Source organism: Sardina pilchardus, chromosome 17 (assembly GCF_963854185.1).
Source record: "Sardina pilchardus chromosome 17, fSarPil1.1, whole genome shotgun sequence".
NCBI classification, from domain to species: Eukaryota; Metazoa; Chordata; class Actinopteri; order Clupeiformes; family Clupeidae; genus Sardina; species Sardina pilchardus.
Genome location: NC_085010.1, coordinates 15,486,445 through 15,496,962, shown reverse-complemented (window position 1 = coordinate 15,496,962; position 10,518 = coordinate 15,486,445).

Genomic DNA, 10,518 nt, shown 5'->3' with positions numbered 1-10,518 from the left:
TTGTTATCCAAACCTAAATGGGGAGACAAAATATATGGTGAAATTATGGAAAACTACATGTAAAAATGACATTGACATTCACACAATATTATACTCAGTACAGTGTGTGTGTTTGTGTGTGTGTGTGTGTGTGTGTGTGTGTGTGTGTGTGTGTGTGTGTGTGTGCGTGTGTGTGTGTGTGTGTGTGTGTGTGTGTGTGTGTGTGTATGTGCCAAAGCTATGTCCTGGCACTAATCCTGTTCAATCTCCTACATGTACATGGAAAATATATATTAACTCGATCTTAGCCATTGCCCACCTCTTCCACCTGTCCTGGTACACTGAGATGGTGTTCACCTGGAGTACCACTTTAACAAAAGCCTATTAGACAAAAGCCTATCAGACGGCTTTAGGCCCACACACGAAGACAAAGACCTGCCAAATCTGTGATCCAATGCAGACTACTGTGGTATCTTGGCTCAAAGTCCAAAATCTATGCAGGTAGGCTATTACTTGCAGTTTCTGCTTGGTCAAATTTCCTATTGTGATGCGCTATATGGAACCTGCATTATTTTTCGATATACCGCACAGCTATGAAGTGTGTTCCCTTATTTTGGGCTTATTACACTTCAATATTAATTCGCCAATGTGAATGTAACGGTAAAAACAGCAACGTTGTATCTAAGACAGCGCCAATATAAATGAAAATGATAGTAGCAGAGGTATAAGCGGGATAATCAACTCCGCGCCGTGCGTTTCTAGGAAAATAATGCACTTATCAAAGTGTAAAGTCCCCTCCGCCTGTGGCGTCGGGTTCTTATTACCACTTCGAACGTGCATTATTTTCCTAGAAAGGCACGGCGCGTCGTTGATTATCCCATATTTTCTACATTTCAAATTGAGACAGATTAAGAAAATGTCATTAAGCATTGTTTGTTTAAAGTATAGGCTACAGGCAGGCAGTACTCATGTCCTGAATACAGTCTCTGGCTTATACCAATCCTTTGGTCTCGGAGTCTACATCAAGAAACTGAGGTCACAGCAACATGCACCACCCAATAGACTTCACCTTTCAGCTTCCAAATCAATGGGCGCCCACTCAAACTACTACAAGTTCACCAATCTTAGTTCCACATTCTCTTAAGACTTTTCCCTTGATACTGTAATAAACAAACATTTAAACAAAGCCTCATGGTTAACACAACTTCACAAAATGTTTTGGGTTTTTTTACAACAAAAACATGATAGTCAGCACCAAAGTTGCAGTGTAACATCCAGTGTGTCTCTCCACTCTGATCTATGGTGGAGAAAAATGGACCCTAGACAGACAACACATCACAAGTTAGATCTTTCTCATCTGATGCCTGCAAAACAAATCCTCTTCCTGTAGAGAAGATAGAATCCTCACACCGAGATCCTTTCCATGACCATTGGCTAAGTGGGCCATGCTATCCGCATGCCTGACCTTCACCTTCCCCACCAATCTCTTTATGGACAATTCAGCAATACAACATGGGTATAACAGCAGTATAAGGACTATACCAAAGGCCTCCAGAAGTGCTGTAACATAAACCAGACCACTGTGTCATCTGTGCCAGGACGACCAAAACAATTACACAACCCCTTTCTTTACAGGAGGGTGCTAGACGTGCCCAACAACACCAGTGGGCAGCCGGAATCTTGGCCCACTGGTGGCCACCTCCAATGAACCCTGAAGCAACGGATGCGCAGCTAATAAGAGAGAGAGAGAGAGAGAGAGAGAGAGAGAGAGAGAGAGAGAGAGAGAGAGAGTGTGTGTGTGTGTGTGTGTGTGTGTGAATGTATGTCTTTTGAATAAACCTTTATTTTCAAATACAACTAGGTTGTTCTTACCCACTGCAAGAGAAGAAGCCAGTACAGCTATGATAGGGATTACCATATCCATGGTAACCATCATCATCCTCAGCCACATTTTTGGTGTAGTCAACTTGGATGATTTTCTTCTGGTTGGGGTCTCACAACTTGAGGGAAAAAATAAAGTTAACAAAAATATTTGGTCATGATAATCTGAGTGTTTATTTCACTGTGTGTATTCACAAACCATCTCCACAAAAGTATAGGAAGCCTGAGGAAGCACATGGCGAAACGCGTCGCTCAGAAATACAATCTTAAAAGTGTAGTCCAATGGTGTGCGGTGATAATTTTTTCTTTTTTATCAATCAGCTCTTTGTTAATCGTTGTCTTACTGTTAGCACTACATAACTGTCTCTGTTGTATCAGAACAACCTCAACCTTCCAACACAGTATTATAGTATAGTAGAAGTGCTAGTCTTACCTTATAAAATATGTCAAAAGTGGGGAGGGTTAATGATTGATGAGGCTTAGAGAACTGGAACCAGTCTCCGTTGCTCAGTGTATTGGGATATCCTCGTCCTTCTGTAGAGAACTACTCAGTTGAGAAACTCTGGTGCTTATGTCAGATAGGAACGAGACAACAGTAGGCCTATCATCAGAACTCGGGGCCTGGTGTTTTCATAATTTGCATGCATACAGGGAATGGGGACATCTAGATATTTCCATAAGAAGGGTTAATGACTGATGAGGCTTTTAGAACTCTGGGAGAGAGCTCTATAGGGGAGGGATCTCATTGTCGTTCTGTAGAGAACTACTGCGTTTGAGAAGCGCTACAGGTGCTTATATATCAGATAGGAGGAGTTGTGGGCTGCTTTATGTAAGGGATATGTATAGAACGCCAGTCATTAGCTGAGTTTTACCATAGATATATATATCTATGAGGTTACCTTTCAATGAAATTCCATTGCAACCAGCGAACAGATTTGTTGTGGATTTGATATGAAAGACGTGAATTAAAAGCACAAAACCCGTTGCCATTGACAGCGGTCATTATATACTTTTTCAGCGGTCATTATATAGATTTTACAGACCTCCGAACGTTGAGAAGGCCCATTCATGTGAATGGAACTTTCTGCAGCACTCTGAAGAGCCGTGTAATAAGAGAATATAATATTCAGAAGTGATAGTATACAGTATGTCAGACTAAACATTTTTACAGATACAGGTCTCTCCGCACTCAAACCAGCAGGTTCAGAGGAATCTTCTACCCAGCGGCTGTCACCCTGGACTTCAGCTCTGCATCCCGATGACAACCAACAAGTCCTTATCCCTCACCCCACCCGATGCCTCCTTGCCTGTGCCTGTTAAGGTGTCCACAACCATGGCACCCTTGACAGGGACAACAAGGAAGCGGACATTGTGGGGACGTTTGCCGATCAACAGCCCCCTCTCCTCCTGACAATGACCTACAAAGGTGACATTATTGCAAACATGTTTGACTCTCAACAGACATTTTCAGGATATTCAATTGCTTCCTCTCAGGTAAAATATCACTGTGATACTAATGATAACATCACTAGCTATATATTAGGATAAGGATGTGTTGGGATCCAGCAAAGCAGAGTTCCTAACGAAAGTCACTCTTGATTCCAATCAAAATTAATTGTTTATTCAAGTGCAATCAGAAGGTGAGTCACTGTGACACCCTACCAGTGGTTTCACAAGAGATATTTAAATATTGGAGGACACATGTAGATAAAATATATACAGAGAGGAATATGAAACCTGTTGAGGGGTGATGGATTTCAGACATGGCTGATGTGCTAGACATGGTGCTAGAGTGATGCCCTTCTCAGTTGTTCCCCCCTCTCCACCCAACCCTGCCCCTCTCATTTAGTCCATGTGATCAAAGTATGTTTTTCTCATGTCTCAGCTCTTTTTCATGAGATTGTCAATACTAGACTAATACTACAAGGTGCTCATGACTGCTAGTCAGCCCAAGACAGGACCCAGACAAGCACTGGTGTGTCATCACATACTATTACAGTCAGTGTAACAATGGGGAGACACACTGATACTGTATATTTGATTGTTAATATAATCGCAAATACATAGAAAGTATAGCAAGATAGACATTCAAATGTGTTTTCAATTATGTATACACTGCATAAAAAGGTGTGCTTACATATATACTGGCCTTAACATTAATGTAAATACATAAATGTGCATAATGTGCATTCATGTGAAGATTCCATTTCAGTTTTCAAAATGTTGTATTCATACGATAGAACAAAAGTTTATTTGACCTTGCCTTGTAAAGCATGCAATGACAGAGCTAAATTATGCATAAGTACATCGCCCCTCTGTAGAGTCAAATAAAGTTACAATTTCAGAAGCTTATTTAAGAAGCATTATTGCTATGGTCATCCCTGCTACTGTACTACAAGGGTCCATCATTGCTGTTTCCAGTTATGTTAGCAATAAGTACCATTATTGACAACCCAATCGAAACAAAGAGCCCGCTGCTTGGTCATGCAGTTCATGTCAGCCCACTTGAAATCATCCTTCTCGGGCGTCAGGGCACCACAGTGATGGGAGAGGGGCAGCTGGGGCACCTGCCCACCCTTCCAGTTGTTCCAGGCCAGAGTCTCTCCAATGGTCCAGACCCAGATCCCCAGGAAGCTGCTCTGCTGCAGGCCCACCCACACCGGTTCTGTGATCTGGAGCCTTCTCATCAGCCTCTTAGCGGCCAGTTGCTCTTTCGATGACAGAATGCTGAAAAAGCCGTTGAATCTCCGACAGTAGTTCAGAGACTCCTCCCAGGTCATGCTTATGTTACTGATATGGATGTGGTCTGAAAGAACAACAATAACTATTCTCTGACATATCAAAGGCAGACTTTATTTTGTAATATCTGAATACCATACCATTTTCCGGACTATAAGTCGCTCCGGAGTATAAGAAGCATCAGTCAAAAAATGCCTCATGAAGAGGGAAAAGCCGTATAAAGTCGCACTGGACTATAAGTCACATTATTACCTCCACCAAGGAGGTTATGTTTTCACCAGGGTATGTTTGTCTGTTTTGTCTGTCTGTTTGTTAGCAAGATAACTCAAAAAGTAATGGATGGATTTGTAGTTTAGAAATGTATTTCACAGCATCCAAGAACAAGAACAGATATTGTTTGGCCTATCTAGACTTTCTAGTCCAGTTGTCTTTAAGTTAATGTTTCAGGGGTAGGCCTACACAGTTGTACAGTTGGGCCTTTAACGGTTCTGGTTATCACAAGTCTATAGCGGCCATCTCGCGGCTGTAGACGGTAATGTTTACTCCTCTTTCAATTCGTTATTCAGTTATTCAAAAACATGTTACATTTCATGTATAAGTCGCAGGGCCAGCCAAACTATGAAAAAAAGTTCAACTTATAGTCCGGAAAATAAGGTAGCCATTTTTGCCAAATAACTTTGTTTTACTTTACAAAGGAAATAAATAATACATTAGAGGAAGGTAGTTTAAAATGTTGTAACATTTTTATGTTTAAAATGTTTAACATGTCAAGTATTTACATTTACACCTTCAACCCTACACCCCACCACAAACAGACATACTGGCACACACTCAAAAACACAAAATGCACACACATACACACAGGCAGTGCACAAAAGTATACAGACACAAACATACACACTGGCACATACAAATATGTGAAAACATACTGGCACTGCACACTTTTTTTACAGTTACGCACTGACACATACGCTCACACACACACACACACACACATAGGCACACTGGCAAATGTGTGAATATGTACCTTTGTAGCAGATGAGTGGGTATTGAGTTTCAAGTGATGCCATCCATGCTTTATCATGAGGTGAAATGCTCACAAAATTTTTGTCTGCGTTACTAAAGTCATAATTGCTCCAGTTCCTATATCCTGACAGTCCTCCATCAGCCCACTTCCAGTCGACCCACATCAAACCAATCCAGGAACTGTTTGGGTGTGCCTGCTTTTCAGCATATATGGCGTTGTTCTGCTCTTCATCTTTTATGCTTACCAAGTCAGTGTAGTTCTCTCTGCAATAAGCCTGAGAGTCATACCAATTTTTTTCTTCTTCAATCAGTGTGTACCTAGAACCTACAGGTTCTAGAAAGAGAGACCAACATGCCATCATTAAATTCACATGGTGAAAAGATCAGAATGGTGGTGTAATGTCACTTTTAAAGATATTTACCGTCACTGTAACAGATGAATGTTCTCTCTTCGGTGCATTGCAAAACATCCCAGTCCCCATCTGCTTTCATGGTAACACACATGTCTTGATTGATATTCTCAAGGTTTCTTTTGTAACTAACAGGATCACCATTTGACCATATATATGATCTGGAAGAACCTTTGAGACCAATGAAACTTGAAATTAAAGAGTACTTGAAAGTACTAGGCAGACTTGACACATTAGGTAATAATTTTAAAAATTGCTCTTCATCTGTCTTGTCATATAGAGTGACAAGATCAGTGTAGTGACTTCTACAGATATTTCTGCCGGCATTCCAACTTATGTTTTTGTTCACTCGTATTAGCGTCCTGAAGTCATCCAGAGGTAATAATGTCTCCTCCAAACCTAAGTAGGGAGACATGAAAAATCAATAACACTTTACTTGAAGGTATCTACGTACGAACAAACACATGACACTGGCACACAGTCAAGTTTGTCCACGACAGGCAGATCTAAAGGCTTTCATGCGAATCCACATCGTAGCGGGCTACTGTTCTTTAGCTGAGCCTCCTCTTTGACAAGTGTTTGTATTTTTACTTTTATTGAGATTCTGCACTCCAGCTTTCTCTGACTAGACCATCAATGAGTCAGACAGAGCAAGTGAGCTCAGTCTTGTTCACTTGCAGTGCCCCATGTTCAATATGAATATTTACTGCCACAGTTGCTTATTAGTGACTGGGCCTGACCGATACTGGGGCAGTCCGTGCCTAAAATGCCAGGGCCATTTTTTTTTTTTTTGTCTGTCCAGCCCTGTTCCACACCAATCTATTGATGCGCAATTCAGCAGTGCAAAATGGGTAATGGCAGTATATGGACTATGTCAAAGGCCTCCTGAAGTGCTGTAACATAACCAGATCCATGGTAAACATCGATGTACAGTATCTGTGCCAGGATGACCTAACCACAACACCTTTCTTTACAGGAGGTAGACGTGCCCAACAACACCAGTGGGCAGCCGGAATGAAACCAACATCATGGCTCCCTTTGCCCACCTGTGGCCACTTCCTTTCCCCAAAGCAACAGGTGGAAAGCTAATAAGAGTGTATGTGTGTGTGTGTGTGTGTGTGTGTGTGTGTGTGTGTGTGTGTGTGTGCGTGTGTTTTATGTAAACTTGAAATCATTTTTTGAAAAACCTTCTTACTTGATGCAGGAGAGAGTAGAATAGACTGCAGTTGTAGAATGCACCGACAGAAGTCTGTATAAAAAGATACCAGATGCTCATTGAGCTCAATGCAAATCAAACAGGCTAATAGGCTAACTGGAAAAAGCACCATGCCAATCTCTAGCGATGGTGAAGGGTATGTGATGATGTGGGGCTATTTTAATTCCAAAGGCCAAGGGTACTTTATCAGGATGCATAATATCCTGGATCCATGAAATAGCTGGCCTTTAAAAATAAAAAAAACATATAAACAATCCTCCTGCTCCTATGGGAATTTAAAGGGATATTCCGCCATTTTTGGAAATACGCTCATTTTCCACCTCCCCTCGAGCAAAACAATCGATATTTACCTTGTTCCCGTTCATCCAGCCATTCTGTGAGTCTGGCGATACAACTTTTAGCTTCAGCCTAGCATAGATCATTGAATCGGATTAGACCATTAGCTTCTCGCCTGCTAGCTTCATGTTTAAAAGTGACTAAGATTTCTGGTAATTTTCTCATTTAAAACGTGTCTCCTCTCAAGTTAGAAAGTGCAATAAGACCAACTGAAAATGAAACCTGGCGTTTTTCTAGGCTGATTTGACATGGAACTACACTCTCATCTGGCGTAATAATCAAGGCAACTTGCACACTACTGGCACTACTACTGCTTGTTGTCTATGGGGACTATTTTCAGATGCTGCGTACGATATCACTACGCCTATGGTACGTTTGCAAGTTGCCTCGATTCTTACGCCAGATGAGAGTGTAGTTCCATGTCAAATCAGCCTAGAAAAACGCCAGGTTTAATTTTCAGTTGGTCTTATTGCACTTTCTAACTTGAGAGGAGACACGTTTTAAATGGGAAAATTACCAGAAATCTTAGTCACTTTTAAACATGAAGCTAGCAGGCGAGAAGCTAATGGTCTAATCCGATTCAATGATCTATGCTAGGCTGAAGCTAAAAGTTGTATCGCCAGACTCACAGAATGGCTGGATGAACGAGAACAAGGTAAATATCGATTGTTTTGCTCGAGGGGAGGTGGAAAATGAGCGTATTTCCAAAAATGGCGGAATATCCCTTTAACATAGGGGTCAAATACTTATGCCCCCTGTATTTAAGGAAGAACATTTATCTATTTGCGATACATTCTTCAATCACAAGAAAATAAGTGTCCTTAGCGGTTTGATTTTTACTCATTTTTTTTAATTAAGGCATTACAATCAATTCTCAAAAGATGATTTTATATTCCTCTTTTTAGTCAACTTTAGCATGGGTGTGAATACTTGTGAATACTTAGTATACCCACTGTATATGTGAGTGTATGTGTGTGTGTGTGTGTGTGTGTGTGTGTTATTAACTTGACAAAGGGGGGGAATTCTCCCCTTCACGCGTGAATAGCATGTAAGCTTTTGAGTAAGCTTTTGCGTGTTTCAGTTGTGTACATCTGTGCTACGCATATTCTGCCATTCCAGATTCTGACACACCTATATCGCGCAAGTTCAAAGTCAAGGCAGCCTTAAAAAAGAGGCGTGATTTATTTTAAACAAGAATCAGACTGATCCACCATCTCCTTCATTTTGGTTAATAAAACATGGAATATGGACTCTCATTGACCTTCTGAATGCCATTTAAATCCAGAAAGAACACAACCAGTCTTTGATTTTGAAATGTAAGCAAGGTGAACTGAATAAAGAACGGCCTACAGTGAAATGATGTGTCATCACATAGCCTAACAAAGAAATGACCTCACAAAATATCACTTTTACCTTGAAGTTTCTTTCTAAAGAGTCAAGACGTGCTTGAGGTGTGGAGATTCATAACTCAAAAACTCACTGTTGACAAAGAAAGTTGCGCTGGCAGCTGCTTCTAATAATATCAATTTATCTATGCAAACGATTCTGTAGACTGACACCTGCAGCTTCGAATACAGTAGAGAGACTGGCATAGCAACGTCAATCTCCATTACAAACGAATCAAGAGACTCCTCTACAATAGTGCAGACGTCTGTGCAAATGTATTGTTGACTTTGTTGAAGTTGGAAAGAAACAGACAGATTCGAATGAAGTACAATACCTAAAGTGGGTGATTATAACAGGATTTCACTATTTAACAATGTAGCCTCATGGATAAGGTAATGTCAGGAAATATACCACCGTGCAACACTGTAATGGATGAAACATGAATCCGTATCAACTTATTAGGCATCAAATTTGATACTGTAATGCTAATTTATAACGTTCTATGTTGCTTACATGTACTGTATTTAGAACTAGGCCTACTGCCGACATCAAGCAATATGCTGTTTCACCTTTTGTAGTGCTCGACCTTAATACAGCCCTCTGGAGCGTGCAGCTGGAAAGGTACTTTAAGCCATGGCAGAATGTGTGCAAGAGTTGTATATAAACGGCCAGATTTTGGGGTTGCTCCACCCAAAACGCGTAACTCCCTCTATCACGTAAAGTTAAGGGAAGAATTCGCATGAAATGTGCGTAGTTACGCATTTTGTTATTTTTGTTTTTTGGACTTACGCACCCTTGCGTGCATGGGAAAATTCCCCCCATAGTTTTTTTAAATACCACCAGGTTGTTCTTACCTGCTACAGGAAGGACTTCAGAGGTATTGCACTGACAGCGGTCTGTAGAAAAAGATACCAGAACTCCTGTAACATAGCAGCCCTTTTCACTTTTGATTTCAATTGAACAAATTGCAATCAAAGCACGCACATCCAATTTAAAAACTGAAACTAGTACTAAAACAAGCCCTGCAACCAAAATTATGCTCCCATTTTTTTTTTTGAAAAACCGTGACGTTTCAGGCCTGTAAGCCCTTCCTCAGACGTGCCATATACAGTATGAGAAACGACATACTCATGGTGGTCGCATGACCACACTTGATTGAAGATGTTAACTGGTGTAAATTAAAGATTCACAATAATACCGTAGTGTGCAAACAGTACAATACCCAACACAATGAATATAGTGATATACAAAGATATAATAACTAGACTATCTGTATATTACAAGCACCCAAAGGGTGTTGCCGAAGTGAAAGATAGAAAGTGCAGTGCAAGTAATGTAATCTATGGTTCATACAACTGATGCATACAATGACTTTGATTAATTCCAGGATTGTCAAGATTTTTAAGAAGTATTTTTCTAAAAAAGAGTTTGAACAGACGCATCTCATCCACAACAAGACAGATCCAAAGTAGTCTAACATTTTTATTTCAATTTAAACCATGAGTGTTCTGCCAGTCTAGAACATGTTCAAACGCAATATTAACA